General features: G+C 47.1%; 1 pseudogene; it reads left to right on the forward strand.

The window, feature by feature from the left end:
- The first annotated feature begins 169 nt into the window (after positions 1-169).
- LOC125526018 lies at positions 170-927 on the forward strand (annotated as a pseudogene).
- Positions 928-18090: the final 17163 nt, after the last annotated feature.

An 18090-nucleotide genomic window follows, 5' to 3' on the forward strand; every position in this document is an offset into this window, starting at 1 on the left:
GTCATAAGTAATAATCCAATTAGCAATATAGCTCATGAGTTGTACCTGTTATTTGGTGTCATACTTGTGGCATGCTTCCCAAGTTTCTTCAGCGGTATTGAGCTCAATATATACCCTCTCATATTTCACCATATTCACTCATGTTTGCACTATCCAGCCCTCTGCTTATTTAGCCAGGAATTTAAAATTCAAGTTCCCGTACCAACCATCACATTGACGATCTGGGTATCATATCTAGAATATAATTTTTGTTATGTGATGTGACTGCAAGTTGAGATATTAGATGGAACTGAGATATCTAGGCAGTCGCGACCCACCAAAAGTCCTGTTGCCTAGGTTTCTTGCCCCCAGGCTGGATGTTTTTGAGGGCCAACCCAACCATTTTATTATGTTTAACATGCTGGACAGTGTACCTGGGTGGACAGCCACCATTGCTCTGTGCAATGATGACTTATACGCCCAAGGGTTTCAAAAACACTTTATAGGCGGTGGAACCACTTCAAAATGTTCAATCCTATTGTGCCAAGGTCCACCAAATTGCCCATTGGCCACTATTACCTGGAGCTACTACCTCTGTACGCAAAGGGCACCGCAAGATCACATGAAGAGCTGTACAACCTAGTTCCCTTGGGTAAAGTTGCCATCAGACGCGCATTTAGGACTTTGGCGTACGTCACACCACGCGAGTGGCGGACCTTAGATCTGTGTTGTCACCTTAATAGTCATGTTCTGCGAAGGGCAGTGCTTTGATAAGCTCAACACAAGACTCAAGAATCAGTGGGATAGTCCTGGAGCAATCTACATGCTCCATGATATGGACAGACTGTGTTAAACACACACATCCATAAAAAAAAAACTTTACATTACACTGCATTATGTGTGATCCTAGTATCTTTTTAATCGAAAATCCAATGTGTGTACAAACTAAATTTGAAGCCTTTTTTTTAGAAGTATTTAATCATTTCCATGACATCCAAGTCGCGGAGAAATAAAAATTTGGCTAGTAAGGAGTTGGTCACTACTTGGCTGCCCCCTAGTTCAAAGAACAGATCGGGTGCCCATCGTTTGTGAGTCTTAAGAGCATCTTCAGCCGTTCGCCCCCCCCCCCCCAGGTGGCTTGAAAAATTGCCGTCTGGGGGCGAACCGGCGCTAAAATCGGCTTAGGGAGGATTGGGTTCCCACCGCCGCCCCCAGGCACCAATATCGGCCAATTTCGGCGCAAATTTGCCCACTTTTCAGCCCACTTTCGGCGCAAAATTGGTCCGCTATCGGCGTAAATCGGCCCATATTCGTCATGCCTGGGCGCAAATTCAAGAGAAGCTATTTTTTATCACATAGTTCATCATAGAAAATCAATAGAAATCAAATGGTTCAACAAATAGTTCAACAACAAATAGTTCAGTATAAATTATATAGTTCAACAAATAAAAACTCATATTTCATCACACGTCGAGCTAGGCGTTGCCCTTGAGCCTCCATAGTTGCTCCACCGGATCCTGCTGCAGTTGTTGATGCACCAGTGGGTCTCGGATCTCCTGACGCATATTGAGGAAGGCCGTCCAGGTTGCCGGTAGGTGGTGATCAACTTGGGCAAGAGGACCCTGTCTGTAATATGGTTCAGTGTCAAACACTGGCTCTTCCTGCTTGCTCTCGATGATCATGTTGTGCAAGATTACACAACAAGTCATGATCTCCCACATTTGATCTTTTGATCAGGTCTGAGCGGGGTATCGGACAACAACAAATCGAGATTGGAGCACATCAAATGCTCGCTTGACATCCTTGGCATCCTTCCTGCAAGCCTCCTGAACCTTCGCAAAGTGAGAGTACTTGCCTCCTGGCACAGGGTTTGAGATAGTCTTCACAAATGTGGACCATCTCTGATAGATGCCATCTGCTAGGTAGTATCCCTTGCTGTAGTGTCGCCCATTGACCTCGAAGTTCACCGGAGGAGAATGACATTCAACAAGCTTAGCAAAGACAGGGGAGCACTGCAGTACGTTGATGTCGTTGTGAGTTCCTGGTATACCAAAGAAGGAGTGACAAATCCATAGGTCGTGTGTGGCCACTGCCTCAAGTACCACACTGCAACCGCCTTTGGCGCCTTTGTACATCCCCTACCAAGCAAATGGACAGTTTTTCCATTTCCAATGCATGCAATCGATGCTTCCAAGCATCCCAAGAAATTCTCTTGCTGCATTCTGTGCTAGAATCCGAGCAGTGTCTTCAGCATTGGGTGATCGCAAGCATTGCGGTCCAAACACTGCCACCACTGCCCTGCATAACTTGAAGAAACATTCAATGGTCGTGGACTCGGTCATGCGCCCATAGTCTTTGAGTGAATCACCGGGAGCTCCGTATGCAAGCATCCTTATAGCTGTCGTGCATTTTCTGGAGTGAGGTGAATCCCAATGTGCCAGTGCAATCCTTCTTGCACTTGAAGTAGCTGTCAAACTCCCGGATTGAATTCACAATCCTGAGGAAGAGCTTTCGGCTCATCTGATAACGGCGCCGAAATACTTTGTCGCCGTGTAGTGGAGCGTCGGCGAAGTAGTCGGAGTAGAGCAAGCAATAGCCTTCCAGTCGATGCCAGTTCTTTGCCTTCAGCCGGCCCGGTGCCGAGCCACCTCACCGTGGCTTTGCATTGCTCGCGAGCAGGCCGGCCAGGACGGCAAGGACCATGAGATGCTCTTCGTCCTGGACGTCAGCATCAGCTTCCTCCTCCAGCAGCGCCGCGAGTGCTTCCTCGTCGTCCGAGTCCATCGCCGAGCGGACAAATCGCCGAACACCCGGCGGGCGTGGTAGGCGCGCAGCCGCCGGCATCCCGCCCTGCATGGCCGGAGCGCCGGAAAGCTCACCCACGAACGGGGTTGAGGATGCTGCGGCGGAACCCTCTCTTTTCCAGCGGGTGAATGGCCTATCTAGCGGATGTGGGGGGTGGTCGGCGCCGGGATCGGCAAGGCGGCAGGAGGGCATGCGCGCTGGGGGGGGGGGCAAATCTGGGCGTGCAAAGATGTGTTTACGCTTGACAGTGGTGGCACAGACGCTCTTTTCCCTTCTGCCGGAGCCCAAGTGCGCTGGGTTCGGCCTGGGATCGCCGGGCCCAAAAACGGGCCAAGCCGGCGGATTTCGGCATCTTGGGGGCGTGACTGCGGGTTTTTTTCGGCGCCGGCACGAAAAAGTCGACCTGGAAGCCTGTTGGGGGCGCGGCTGAAGATGCTCTAACCACGTAAAGGTCAAGCAGTCCCAAATAGTGAGGCAAGTTTGGTTCTGTTCACAGTTGGGCAACCGTTATGGCGTTATCATCCTCACACGCTCTATCAACTGTCCAAAAAAAAGTTAGAACATGTACTGTATATATCTATATATCCCGCTCCCCAAAACAAACCTAACTAATGCTACTACTCATACCTTGTGCACCTTAATGTCATACTTCTCGCCTCACATGGATCGCCTTACCGAGCACCACCATCACTAAAAAAGGAGAGAGACACGAGAACAATACACATTGCCATTATAGTACTTTGCATATTTATATGACCATTAAATTGAGAGAATCACATTATTATATTTTTTATTTAAAGACATAGGTTCATCTTTTTTCGAGGGAAGTACAAGTTGTATTCACCCACTTGCTATGGTGCCCGTGAATTGTCGCACTTGAGATTTTTTTATGGTGACGTGGAACTGTATGGATATGGAACTTTGTAGCATGGGAAACATGTCGGATTTATGATGCAAAGAAGTACATATGTAATACGTAGCACCGGATACTTTATTGGAAGAAGGAAGTAAAGACGATAAACGAACATGATGATTTGAGTTGGCAATACTCATTTTTTTTTAAAAAGGAGGAAGACCCCCGGCCTTTGCATCTAGACGATGCATACAACCACTTTATTAATTATTCTCAAAAGACCTTACAAAAAAATACAGCAGTAAGTCTGAAGCCACCATCTAGGCAACATCTGTTACTACTCCTATTCATTTGATGAAGAGATGCTGATAGTCTGGGCCTAATACCAAACAGACCTCGCAACCAAGCCTAACATCTAAGACCTGAGTTCCCATCCTGGACGCCTGCCGGGTATGGGTCACCCACCGGTCCGGCGCACTCGTCAAGCAGGACGCCTGCCGGGTATGAGGCCGCCGCAGCCACCTGCCACCAATCCATCTTCAGAGATGTACTGCTGCATCTACCTTGTCCGGTTTAGCTGTCGTCGACGCCACCACGACGCCAGACAACGCCACCATCCTGCGCTCGTCCATCAACACACGCCCAGCAGCGAGACCCCGCTGCTCCATGCCACTGAGACCCGCCATTGTCGACGTATCAGATGCAACGCCGCTCCTCCTTCGCGAACACCACCTTCTACCACTGGTCCTATCCCCTCCACCTGTAGATCCTCTGCACTCCCAACTGAGCCCCAGTGCCCCTGACGACACCTCCAGGAAGGTCACGACGCAAAAAGCGCCGCTGCCGACAGATCCAAAAAGGATTGAAGGTTTTCACCCGGCCGGGGATCGGGGTGGGTAGATTGGGCCCTCAACTGCGCCTTCATGAAGGAAAGCGGCGCCCATGAGCGTCGCCACCACCGGGCCGGCTAGACTGGCCAAGGTTTCCCCCGGACCCAAAGTACACCACCAGGGCTCACCACCACCGGAGCCTGCAGCCGCAAACCACCAGGACGACGACAGAGGCAGCAGGAGAAAGGGGAACCTCCAGATCTGACGCAACGAAGAACCGCGCCATGGCCGGACTCCACCAGCGACCCGCCACCCGCGCGGCCGAGTACGCTGGCCAGCGTCGCCTGCAGACGTCTCCAGCCGCCGGACGCCGCCGCCTCGCCGATAGGGCCGCCGCCCAAGGATCCGAAGGCCACCGACGCGATACTCCAGCCCGCAGGCCGACGAGATCGATCTGGGCGCCGAGATCCCCGCCGCCACCTTCCCCGGCGTCCGCGCGGGCTGTGCCGGCGGCCGTCTCCGGCGGCGGCGAGGGACGGAAGGGGGATGAGGGGAGGCGGGCGGCGATAGATGGGATCGCCCTCGCGTCGCCAGTCGCCAGGGGGCGACGCGGGGGCGACGCGAGGGCCGCGTTCCGAGTCTATGCAACTTTTGAATTGCCAATACTCATGTCCAACATTTTATAGATCAATGCAAAACCGAACAGAACATTGGCTAACTAATGATTGCCGGGACGAAGCAAAATAGTAGAATGATGAACGTGCAAGATGGTGGTGAAGACTCGCCGGAGTGAGGCGGCATGCCGGTCTATGGGCGAGTGGGGAGCAGAAGGTGCGGGGGTGGAGGGTGGGGGCGGAAGGTGCGTAGTGGTTCCGGCCACCAGTTGAAAGCGCGAGACGAGTAGTTGGGGCTAGGGCGCATGGGGGTGAGTGAGAGTGACATTGAGCAAGGGTGTGTACAGTGGCATTATATTAACAATTCTACATACGATAACTGATGAAGTGAAAGAGTGCGAAAGAAAGAGGGGGCATGATTAAGCTAATTGATGATCTCTTAATAAGAAATAGAAGCCTATGTCATGTACCAGATGTCTTTTGTCATTAAATTTTTTCTAGATTAATTTTAATCACCCATTTAAGATCATGCAATTATTAATTGCTAGAGACAATACATTGTGTAGCATGTTATTTTCGCTTCTTTAGAAGACTTAAATACATAACAGAAGACCGCCTTATCAACCATTGTACATGTTCTTAGGAGCACGATACTTAGACATTTTCTATGTGGAAAGCAAGCATCTGTGCCATGGCTTTCCTACAAACGCATTACCTATAGACCATATAGAACCGATGTTTTTCATACTAGTCAAATTGGAATAAAATATAAAAAATGAGTTCAACAGTTCACAGATGATATTATGCTATAATGCTTTCGATATTGAATTTGAAAAAAGAAGATCATGCAGATAGTGTGTCGATCACATGAAAAAAATCATGGCACATGCTACCCGGATGGATAGATAGATTTGAAAGAAAAAAAGTCCAATAAATAATACAACTCATTAGTTGTACATGTTACTTGGTGTCATACTTGCTACATGATTGCAAGTTCTTCGGTGGTGCTGGGCTCAATATATATAGCGTGCATATTTCACTATATTTTTTCATATTACCTGCCCCCTGTTTCTTTTTCTGAGAGGCTACCATGAGCTTATTTAGCCAGGAATCAATATGTGATTTGAGCTAGGTATCGTGTCTGCACCAAATGTTTTGTCGTGTGATGAGGCAGACAAAAGGTGAGATATTAGAAAAAAAACTGAATAGCTCATGCATTCCGCTTCAACTCCACCTTCAAGGTACAGGGCGGCGCTCGCTTCAGATCGAATGTCGATGCATGCTTCGTCAACATGCTCTCAAAGGCTTTGGCCGCCAACCCTCTCCTGTTGTGCATCTTCAATGGCTCACCCGACATTCGTGCTGCTGTCCACGCAGATGGCATTGACGACGCCACCCTGAAGCCCATCCCTCTGCATCTCCTCCAGGGCTTGGGTGTATTGTGTGGTGTCAACCCAATGAATCTTTTGACCCTCGTTGGTGTCGAGGCTGTCTTCCGATCAGCTCTGAAATTCGGGATCCAAAATATTGCCGCTTGTGCAGAAAATTATGGGAAAGAACTGCTCTTCTGATCAGTTCTGAAATCGAACAATGTGGAACTGAACAACAATCATATTGTTTTGATGGCAAGCTGTATATGCCAATAGAGCGCGAGCTAAAACAGCTGTTGAGGCCTAGTGAAATTTCAAATTTGTTGCATCACTTGAAATGGTTTGGAAGTTTTCACACACGCAAGCATCGAAACAAGTCGCACAAGCTTGTTGACCCACTGCTCCTTGATCATAAGTATTTGATGAATTATTTTTGCAGGTGGTGGTGACTGCGATCTACAAAGCTTTGTGATCTAGTACAATTCTACATTACTATTGTACGGGTACTTTTGAGGCACCCAGACATATGAAGAACGAAGATAAAGAAAAACCGACTTCGTGGAGATACTATCTTTTTCCCGCCCGACCAGCTCCGCTCCGCCCCTGCCAATCACACCAGCGGCAGCTTCCTTCTACCGCTCGCTCTGTCCGTACCACGCACCATGCAGGGATGCCACGATGGCATCCGCTTCCGGCCTTTGCTCCCCTCCCGCAACGCGCCCACCACCACTGCCACCAGCGGCACCCGGAGGACGGCGTCAGCTAACCCGAGGGTCGCCGTGCAGCCTGATTCCGCCTACAGCCCCTACTTCTGACGGGCCGCTGGAGTTCTGGCTGCCAACCGGGTTCGCGGCCCCAGTGGTCAGGCGCTTCGAGGTCAAGGATGGCCAGTTTGGCAGTGTCGCCGGCACGTCCCTCTGATACGAAGTTACTTCTCCCTCTGTTTCTAAATATTTATCTTTAAAGATTTTTCAAAGAACTGTGCTAATGTCCGACCATTCCGAACATTAGCAACAGATCCAGACGAGTTTTCCGCTATTCACTTACCGCCTGTTTGGTAAACACTTGGGCAAGAGCATGGGAGTTTGCACAAAGGTGTTTATGAAGGGATTAGGCATGGAAAGTAGATTTTTACTCCCATTCCCTTGTTTGGCATATGATGGGAATTGGCGTGGGATAAAATTTTCCTCACGAATTAACAGGGTACCCCCTGGAAAGAAATCTGTGGAAATTGGCTTCCCCAACTCCCAGTCCCCTTCCCACTTAAACTCCCATTCCCTCTAATCAAACAGTGGATTTTTAATCTCCTTACCCCTCAACTCCCATTCCCCATCTCTAATTCCCCTGAACCAAACACGCTGTTAAAGTAGGTGCATGCATGCATGCGGCTGATTTCTTTGAAAAAATACGAGAGCCCACACGGACTCTTTTCCCTAATTGTTGCATGCATGCACATAAGACGAAAATAATGATGTCAGCAGAGATTCCATCTAATTCAAAAATTTAAAATGTTTTGTAGCTCTAATCGTCGCTTTGATTGAAAAACCGTTTTCACATAAAAAATTTGTCGCGACGAGACCTTCGAAACTAGATCCCATGTTGGTATGTTTCGACGACTTTTTTTTCGGGTCAAAAGTTACCAGCCCCACGCTAAGTTATCACATCTGTGGTACATAAGTTATCATCTTGTTTACATATAAATTACCGGGGCATGAAAATGGCTCCTCCAACATTCTCTTCACATGCAAATGCAGTAGAGCACATGAAATCTGATGTCATTGTAAATTCTTGCTATTTCGAAACTGCAAAATGTTTTAAAACTCAAACTATCGTTTTTGATTGAAAAATCGTCTTCACAAAAATAATCCATCACGATGAGAACTTTGAAACTAGATCTAATGTTGACATGTTTTGATCACTTTTTTGGTCAAAGGTTACCGTAAAGTTATCAGTTATGTTATATGTATACTAACATGTTATTTATGCAGAAGTGGCCGGAGATGTGTTTTCAATGACTTCTTTCGGTCTTTCCCCTGAGTAAAGAATACCAATATTTATACCCGAGTTATCAGCTCCGGATGCATACATTACCATGTTGTTTGCACAGAAATAACTGAGGTATGTTTAAATAACATTGTATTCGGGTCTTAAGTTACCGCGTTGTTTGTACGTGCGTTATCAGGTCTATATTGTGCGAGTTACCATGCTATTGACAAAAAAAGTTACCAGAGGTATATTTCATCAACAACCCTCCCCACCCCTCACCACCGTCACCGAAAAGTTATCAGGACTGGGGCACATAAGTTATCAGGTCTCCAATGTGTGAGTTATCATGTTATTCACACAAAAATTTACCAAGGATATATTTCATCAACCACCCTTCCCCCACCCGGTCACCAAAATTTACCAAGACTGGGGGTACATTACTTATCAGGTCTACGATGTGTGAGTTACCATGCTATGCACATAAAAGTTACCGGGTGTATATTTCATCACTCTTCCCTCGCAAAAAGTACCATGATCGGGGTGCATAAGTTATCGGGTCTTCGATGTGTGAGTTACCATGTTATTCACACAAAAATTACCGGGGGATATTTGATCCCCCCCCCCCCCCCCCACACACACACACGTCAAAAGTTATCAGGACTCAGGTACATAAATTATCAGGTCTGTGATGTGTGAATCATCATGATATTCCACAACTTATAATGTATATGAAATAATGTACTCCCTCTGTATGAATTAGTACAAATTCGAGTCACATATTTTGGGACGGGGAAGTACAAGAATGGGCAAACAAATAACAAAAAACAGTTTTTTATTTCCTACCATGGGGTTTAAAAAGGTCACATAGATAGTTTCCATTTGTAAGACAACAAGTAGTATCAGGTGAGTCGGTTATTGACATCGTACAACATTGAACAGACCTGAGTTTGAACCCTACTTTGCACGTTGTTTTTGAAAGAATAGGTTGAAGCGTATGCCTCTGGCAGGGACGCGCTGCGTGTTATATAGGCATCGACAGATTACAGGATTTGGTGGTTCGGTAGGGCTGGACTGATCCTCAAGAAAAGCTATACAAGATAAGGATAAACCCTAACTACCTAACCACCTGATTACAATCAACTCACGCAACACCAGATCCTACCAGATGTATATACGGTTTATAACAGTACCGTATATACGTGTACAATACTTTCTAACACGCCCCTCAATCATAACTTCACCAAGTTGAGATTGCTCTTAAAGTCTTCCAATTTTCGCCATGATAAGGCCTTGGTAAAACCATCCGCAACTTGATCACCTGTGGGAATAAAGCGAATATCCAGTAGCTTGCTAGCTACTCTTTCTCGAACAAAATGATAATCAACCTCTATATGTTTAGTCCTTGCATGGAATACTGGATTTGCTGACAAATATGTGGCACCAATGTTGTCACACCAAAGACGAGAAACTGGTGAATGAGCTACTCCAAGTTCATGCAGAAGAGTTTGAACCCAAATAATCTCAGCTGTAGCATTAGCCAAAGATTTATACTCAGCCTCAGTACTTGATCTAGAAACAGTAGCCTGTTTACGTGCACTCCAAGAGATTAGATTGGGACCAAAAAACACACAGAAACCCCCTGTTGATCTTCTATCATTAGGACATCCTGCCCAGTCAGCATCCGAGAAAGCACTAACAAAATTGTAGGTTGACTTGGTGAATTTGAGACCTGTACTCATAGTACCTCTAAGATATCTTAAGATCCTTTTAACTGCTGTCATGTGTTGAGAGGTAGGAGAATGCAAAAACTGACACACTTTGTTTACAGGGAAACAAATATCAGGTCTCGTTAAGGTTAAATATTGTAAAGCTCCTACCATGCTTCTATACCTTGTTGACTCTTCGGCCCCCAAAGGTTCTCCTTCTTCTCTTGACAACTTTTCGGATGTAGAGAGAGGCATGTTTGAAACCTTGCAGCTCATCATACCTGCACGTTTTAATATATCCATGACATATTTTTCTTGGGTCAGAAGAATGCCATCTTTCACCTTCTTAACTTCAATTCCCAAGAAATAATGTAAGTCACCCAGATCTTTTAAGGCAAAATCTTTCCTTAAATCTTCTAGAAATGCTACTGTCGCATCCTGTGATGAGCTAGCAACAATAATATCATCAACATAAACCAACATAAAAATGATAATCTTTCCTCTTCTATAAAAGAACAAGGAAGTGTCCCCCTTTGATGGTTTGAAACCAAGTGCTTGAAGTTTGTCACATAACCTAGAGTACCATGCTCGAGGTGTGTAACACCCTCGATGCGACTATATCTCCCACGTGTCGAGGCACGACTTAGAGGTATAATCGCATGGAAGACATATGTCGCAAGTCAGGTAATCATCACAAACAACCCATGTAATATAGATAATAAAAGGGATAACATAGTTGGCTTACACTCGCCACGTCAATCAAGGTACATAAATAACATTACATCATCCAAACACTCATGGCCCGACTACGGCGCCAAAATAGAAGATAAACCCAACATACGACACGGTCCCAATCATCCCCAACTGGGCACCACTACTGATCATCAGGAAAGGAAACATAATAACGTTGAGAGTCCTCGTCGAACCCCCACTTGAGTTCGAGCGCGTCACCTGGAGCGGAATCATCAGGCCCTGCATCTGGTGTAATAGTAATCTGTGAGCCACAGGGACTCGGCAATCTCGCACCCTCGCGATCAAGACTATTTAAGCTTATAGGTTAGGCAAGGTAAATATATGTGGAGCTGCAGCAAGCAACTAGCATATACGGTGGCTAACTTATTCGCAAAAGAGAGTGAGAAGAGGAGGCAAAGCGCGAGCGAGAAACTAGAGAACAACCTGCGCAAACATTACTCCAACACCGTGTCCACTTCCCGGACTCTGCCGAGAAGAGGCCATCACGGTAACTCACACGGTTGATTCTTTTTAATTAAGTTAAGGTTCAAGTTATCTACAACCGGACATTAACAAATTCCCATCAGCCCATAACCGCGGGCACGGCTTTCAAAAGTTCAAAACCCTGCAGGGGAGTCCCAACTTAGCCCATGACAAGCTCTCACGGTCAACGAAGGAATAGACCTCCTCCCGAGACGTTCCGATCAGACTCGGTACCTCGGTTCTTCAAGACACTTCGACAGGTTAAAACAAGACCAGCAACACCGCCCGAATGTGCCGACAAATCCCGATAGGAGCTGCACATATCTCGTTCTCAGGGCACACTCAGATTGTCTAAACTTCCGGTAGGCCAGCCCAGAGTTGCCCCTGGTAGCGACCGGCGGCTGACGAGTTGGACCAACACTCAGAGGAGCACTGGCCTGGGGGGTTTAAAATAAGATGACCCTCGGGCTCCGGAAACCCAAGGGAAAAGAGGCTAGGTGGCAAATGGTAAAACCATGGTTGGGCATTGCTGGAAAAGCTTTAAACAAGATGAACTATCAAGGGGTTCCCATTATAACCCAACCACGTAAGGAACACAAAATCCGGGAACATAACACCGATATGACGGAAACTAGGGCGGCAAGAGTGGAACAAAACACTAGGCGAGAGGCCGAGCCTTCCATCCTTTACCAAGTATATAGATGCATTAAGATAATATGGCAATATAGTGATATCCCAACAAGTAAATAAATGTTCCAACAAGGAACGGCCTTCAATCTTCACCTGCAACTAGCAACGGTATAAGAGGGGCTGAGCAAAGCGGTAACATAGCCAATCAACGGTTTGCTAGGATATGGTGGGTTAGAGGTTTGTCATGGAAATTTGGGAGGCTTGAAAGCAAGTGGTAGGCATCGTAGCAATGACATAGCAAAAGAGCGAGCAAACTAGCATAGCAAAGATAGTAGTGATTGAGGGTATGATCATCTTGCCTGCATAGTTGTCAGAGTTGACTGGATCCTTGAAAGCAAACTCAACGGGCTCCTCGTTACCAAACTCGTCTCCCAGCTCTACCCAAACAAGACAAACAAGCAACAAGGACACTATCAACCACGTGCAAGGATCAAACAAGATGATGCAAAGATGGTATGCTATGCGGGATGCGATGCGGGATGCATATGCAAGATATGACAGGAAATGCATGAACCTGGCCTCAACTTGGAAATCCATGTGTGCCACTGGAAATATGAGATGAAATCTCTTGAAAACGATATAAAGATCACCGGAATCGGAGTTACGGTTTGGGAATGGCAAGCGATTCAAATATGACACCGGTCTGCGATTTACAGCAAGTAGCCATCTAAATGCAATGAAATGAACAAGCTACAGCACCCAAACATGACAACAAAATACATGGCAGGGATGCATTCAAGATTCTTATCAAAAGTCTAGCACTGAGCTACAGCCAATTCATCCTTTAACAGGTACAAACAAGCATGGCAAAAATGCATATGACAAACAGATCTCAGACTTAGTGAAATTAACACTTGTCTGGAATTTCAGACCAAGTAGCACTCTTCGGAGCAACAAAACTACATGCTACAGGACCTGAACATGGCAAAGTAATGCATGGCATGGAGCTACTCAAAGATCTTAACAAAAGTCCCTTAGTGACCTTGAGCCAAAAAGGATCAGAAAATACAATTGCAAGCATGTGAACATGGCAAAAACATAATCAGTTTTCAGACTTAGTGAAAACTGGCACATGCTAAAAACAGATATCAAGTAGGCATGTAAACGAGCTCGATGCACTCACTACGGTGCAAGTCATGATAAGATAAGCATACATCTATCAAGAACACACAAAATGCAAGCTAGACATGGCAAGAACAATGGCATAGCATGCACGGATCAATTACAACATCATCGGCAAAATTGCAAACAAGTTGACAATCTGCCCAGATTCACAAAGTAGCAAAAGTAGAGCTCGATTGACTCAAGCTAGGGTGCTGTATAATTGCAAACAAAGACATGGATGGATAGATAACTACCATATTAACAAAACATCCTTACTGATCATCCTCAAAAGAGGCACGGATCACTAGAAAACAACAAGAATATATGGCATCATGAACTAAACAGCTCAAGGACTTAGTGGAAATGCTAAGTCCCTGAAAACAGAATTAGCAAGTGCACCACTTTGCAAGCTTGCACTAGGCACCACACACATCACAAAAATACATGGGTTGCACCTCTGGAAATATGACAAAACCCTTAACAAAACATATGTAGAGCATCATGGCATATCATGCACACATTAATCATGGCAAAAATGACAAAAACCTAAATGGAGTAGCAGATCTGACAATTATCTCAAGTAACCCTCTTCTAACAGCATTTCGGGCATCAAGATGAACTCAAATGAAAATGATGCAATGGAATGAAATGATGTACTCTCTGAGATGAACATTTTGATATGCTATATACATAAATCGGAGCTACGGATGCAAAGTTACGAGGCCATGAAGAAGGGCACATGGATCTGGGATTTCGGGACTTAGAAGAAATTTACCCCGCGCGATCTAGGGTTTACTGTTCACCGCGCGATGCACTGTTCACCGGCGGCGGATCTCGAGCTCGCCGGCGACGCGGGACTTGCCGGAGGGAGGGGGGTCGCCGGGGACTTGGGCGCCGACGACCGAGGCGACGAGGGGCGGAGGCGGCGGCGGTGACCGGGGCGGCGGGCTCCGCGGTGGCCGGGCGGCGAAGTTGCGACGGAGGAGGCGGACGGGGTGGCCGGCGACGAGGCCGAGCGGGACGGCGGGCGGCTCGGCTGCTCCGGCGTCGAGCTGGGCGGCGCGGGGCGGCGGCTGCTCGGAGGAGGCGGCGGGCGAGGCGACTCGGCGGCGGCGGGCGCGCGGGCCGGGGAGGGCCGGTGCTGGGCCGCGCGGGCTTCGGCGGTGGGAGGCGGCGCGGCGGCCACGTGGCGGTTCGTGGTTGGCCGGCGGTGGCGGCGCGGACGTGTTCGGCGCCGTCGGACGTGTCCGGCAGCGGCGGATCTGAGATTTAGGGTTTCGGGGGGAGGAGGAGATCCGAAAATTGGGGGGCCTTTAAATAGGCATAGGAAGAGCTAGGAGAGTCCAAATGAGGTGCGGTTTTCGGCCATGCGATCATGATCGAACGCTCTAGATGATGGAGCAGAGTTAGGTGAGTTTTGGGCCAAATGGAGGGGTGTTGGGCTGCAACACACACGAGGCCTTTTCGGTCCCTCAGTTAACCGTTGGAGTATCAAAAGAAGTCCAAATGGCACGAAACTTGACAGGCGGTCTACCGGTAGTAAACCAAGGCCGCTTGGCAAGTCTCGGTCCAATCCGGAAATGTTTAATTCCCACACACGAAAGAAAGTTAGAAATGACCACCGGAGGAGAACGAAGCGCCGAAATGCAAAACGGACAACGGGGAAAATGCTCGAATGCATGAGACGAACACGTATGCAAATGCAATGCACATGATGACATGATATGAGATGCATGACAACGACAACAACACACGGAGACAAAACCCGAACCCGAGAAAATAAAATATCTCAACGCCGGAAACGGCAAGAGTTGGAGTACAAATTGGGAAAGTGACATCCGGGGTGTTACAACACTCCACCACTACGAAAGGATCTCGTCCCGAGATCTAGGACTGGAAGAACGCCGGGTACTCAGAACGGAGGTGATCCTCGCGTTCCCAGGTAGCTTCACGGTCGGAATGGTGTGACCACTTGACTTTGAGAAATTTGATTGACTTGTTGCGAGTCTTGCGTTCAGTCTCTTCAAGAATAGCAACTGGGTGCTCACGATAGGAGAGATCTTCTTTGAGCTCAATGTCCTCGAAGTTGACGGTGCGGTCAGGAGTCTTGAAGCACTTTCGAAGCTGAGAGATATGGAACACATCATGAACATTTGCAATGTTTGAAGGAAGCTCGAGTTGATAGGCGAGGTCGCCTCTCTTGCTGACAATCTTGAAAGGTCCCACGTATCTGGGGGCAAGCTTCCCTTTGATACCGAAGCGACGAGTACCTTTCATAGGAGAGACACGGAGGTAAACATGATCTCCGATCTTGAAAGCCAAATCACGGTGCTTACTATCATAGTAGCTCTTCTGACGGGATTGGGCTGCTTTGAGGTTATCACGAATGACTTTGCACATTTCCTCTGCCTCTGTGATTAAGTCATTACCCAAAAGCTGACGTTCACCGGTTTCAGACCAGTTGAGAGGTGTACGGCACTTCCTGCCATACAGAATTTCAAATGGGGCCTTGCCCGAACTTGCTTGAAAACTGTTGTTGTAGAAGAATTCAGCATAAGGAAGACAATCCTCCCACTTCATGCCGAAGGAGATCACACAAGCCCTGAGCATATCTTCAAGAATCTGGTTGACACGCTCGACTTGACCGCTAGTTTGAGGATGGAAAGCTGTACTGAAGCGGATGTTAGTGCCCATGGCCTTCTGAAAAGAATCCCAAAACTTGGAGGTAAAGATGCTGCCACGGTCTGAAGAGATCACTTGAGGAATACCGTGCAGAGAGACAATTCGAGAGGTATAGAGTTCCGCCAATTGAGTTGGAGTGATCGACTCTTTGATAGGCAGAAAGTGAGCCACTTTGGTGAGTTTGTCGATGACAACGAATATAGCATCATTGCCACGCTTGGACTTTGGAAACCCAGTCACGAAGTCCATTTCAATGTGGTCAAACTTCCATTCTGGAATGGCAAGAGGTTGGAGGAGACCAGCTGGCCTTTGGTGTTCTGCCTTCACTCTTCTGCAGACATCACACTCATTCACGAATTGAGCAATCTCACGCTTCATTCGAGTCCACCAATAAGCCTGCTTGAGGTCTTGATACATCTTCGTGCTCCTAGGGTGGATGGAGAGGAGAGAATTGTGAGCCTCGTTCATGATCACTTTACGGAGGTCACCTTTGGGTACCACAATACGATCCTCGAATAAGAGAGTGTCCTTGTCATCATGGCGGTAGCACTTGTACTTGGGTTGACTCTTAGCAATCCCAATCTTCACCTTTTTCACCATAGCATCAAGAAGCTGGGCTTGGCGAATCTGGTCTTCCAAGGTAGGAGAGACTTGAAGGTTGGCGAGGAAACCTTGAGGAACAACTTGCAAATTAAGTTTGCGGAAAGCTTCACAAAGCTCGGGTTGATAAGGCTTGAGAATCAGACTGTTACAATAAGGCTTTCTGCTCAATGCGTCAGCAATCACATTGGCCTTGCCTGGAGTATACTCGATACTCGGATTATACTCTTGAATCATTTCGACCCATCGAGTTTGCCTGAGGTTGAGATTAGGCTGAGTGAAGATGTACTTTAGACTCTTGTGATCAGTGAAAATGTCCACTTTTCTTCCCAATAGAAGATGTCTCCAAGTCAAAAGAGCATGCACAAATGCCGCCAACTCGAAATCATGAGTGGGGTAGTTCTTCTCATTGGGCTTCAACTGGCGATATGTATAAGCAACAACTTTCTTCTCTTGCATCAATAATGCGCCAAGACCTTGGAGAGAGGCATCACAAAAGACCTCGTACGGCTTGGATTCATCAAGCGGAGTCAGAACTGGAGCAGTGATCAATTTCTGTTTCAAAGTGTTGAAAGCAATGTCACACTCCGGAGACCAAACGTACTTGACGTGCTTCTGGAGAAGATTAGAGAGAGGCTTCGCAATCTTAGAAAAGTTTTCAACGAATCTTCGACAATAGCTTGTGAGACCGAGGAAGCTACGGAGTTGCTTCACGTTCTGAGGAGGTTCCCAATTCACAATTGCAGACACCTTCTCAGGATTCACGGCAATGCCCTTGGCAGAGATGATATGACCAAGATAAAGAACCTCATTGAGCCAAAATTTGCACTTGGAGAACGTGGCGTAGAACTGATGTTCCCTGAGCTTATCAAGCACCAAACGCAAGTGCTTGGCATGATCTTCCTTGTTCTTCGAGAAAACCAGAATGTCGTCGAGATAGACCAAAACGAAGTCATTGGTGTAGGTGTTGAAGATGAAGTTCATCATGCGAGAGAACGTCGGAGGAGCGTTGACGAGGCCAAAAGACATGATAGTGTATTCATATGAACCATAGCTTGTCCTGAAAGCCGTCTTGGGAATATCTTGCTCACGGATTCGAATCTGATGATAACCCATACGGAGATCAAGCTTGGAGAATACTTGGGCACCTTTGAGTTGTTCGAACAGCTCGTTGATGTTGGGAAGTGGGTATTTGTTCTTTATAGTCTTCTTGTTCAATGGACGGTAATCAACACAAAGTCGGTCCGTTCCATCCTTCTTCTTCACAAAAAGAACACCACAACCCCACGGAGAAGAATTAGGCCGGATGAGACCCATTTTCTCTTGAATATTGAGTTGCTTCTTCAGCTCCTTCAACTCTTCAGGTCCGAGCTTGTAAGGACGCTTGCACATAGGTTCCGTACCAGGCTCAAGATCAATAACGAATTCAACTGGTCGGTGCGGAGGCATTCCTGGAAGCTCTTCTGGAAAGACGTCTTGATATTTGCAAACGACTGGAATTTGCGAGATGGCATCGAGTTCACCCTTCTCATTGATAGAAAACAGACGGATAGTATTATCCCAAGCGGCAAAGACAATTACATCCTCAGACGAATGAGTCAACTGAATCTGCCTGGCAGCACAATCAAGATGCGCCTTGTGCTTAGAAAGCCAATC

Source organism: Triticum urartu, chromosome 7 (genome assembly GCF_003073215.2).
Source record: "Triticum urartu cultivar G1812 chromosome 7, Tu2.1, whole genome shotgun sequence".
Taxonomy (NCBI): domain Eukaryota; kingdom Viridiplantae; phylum Streptophyta; class Magnoliopsida; order Poales; family Poaceae; genus Triticum; species Triticum urartu.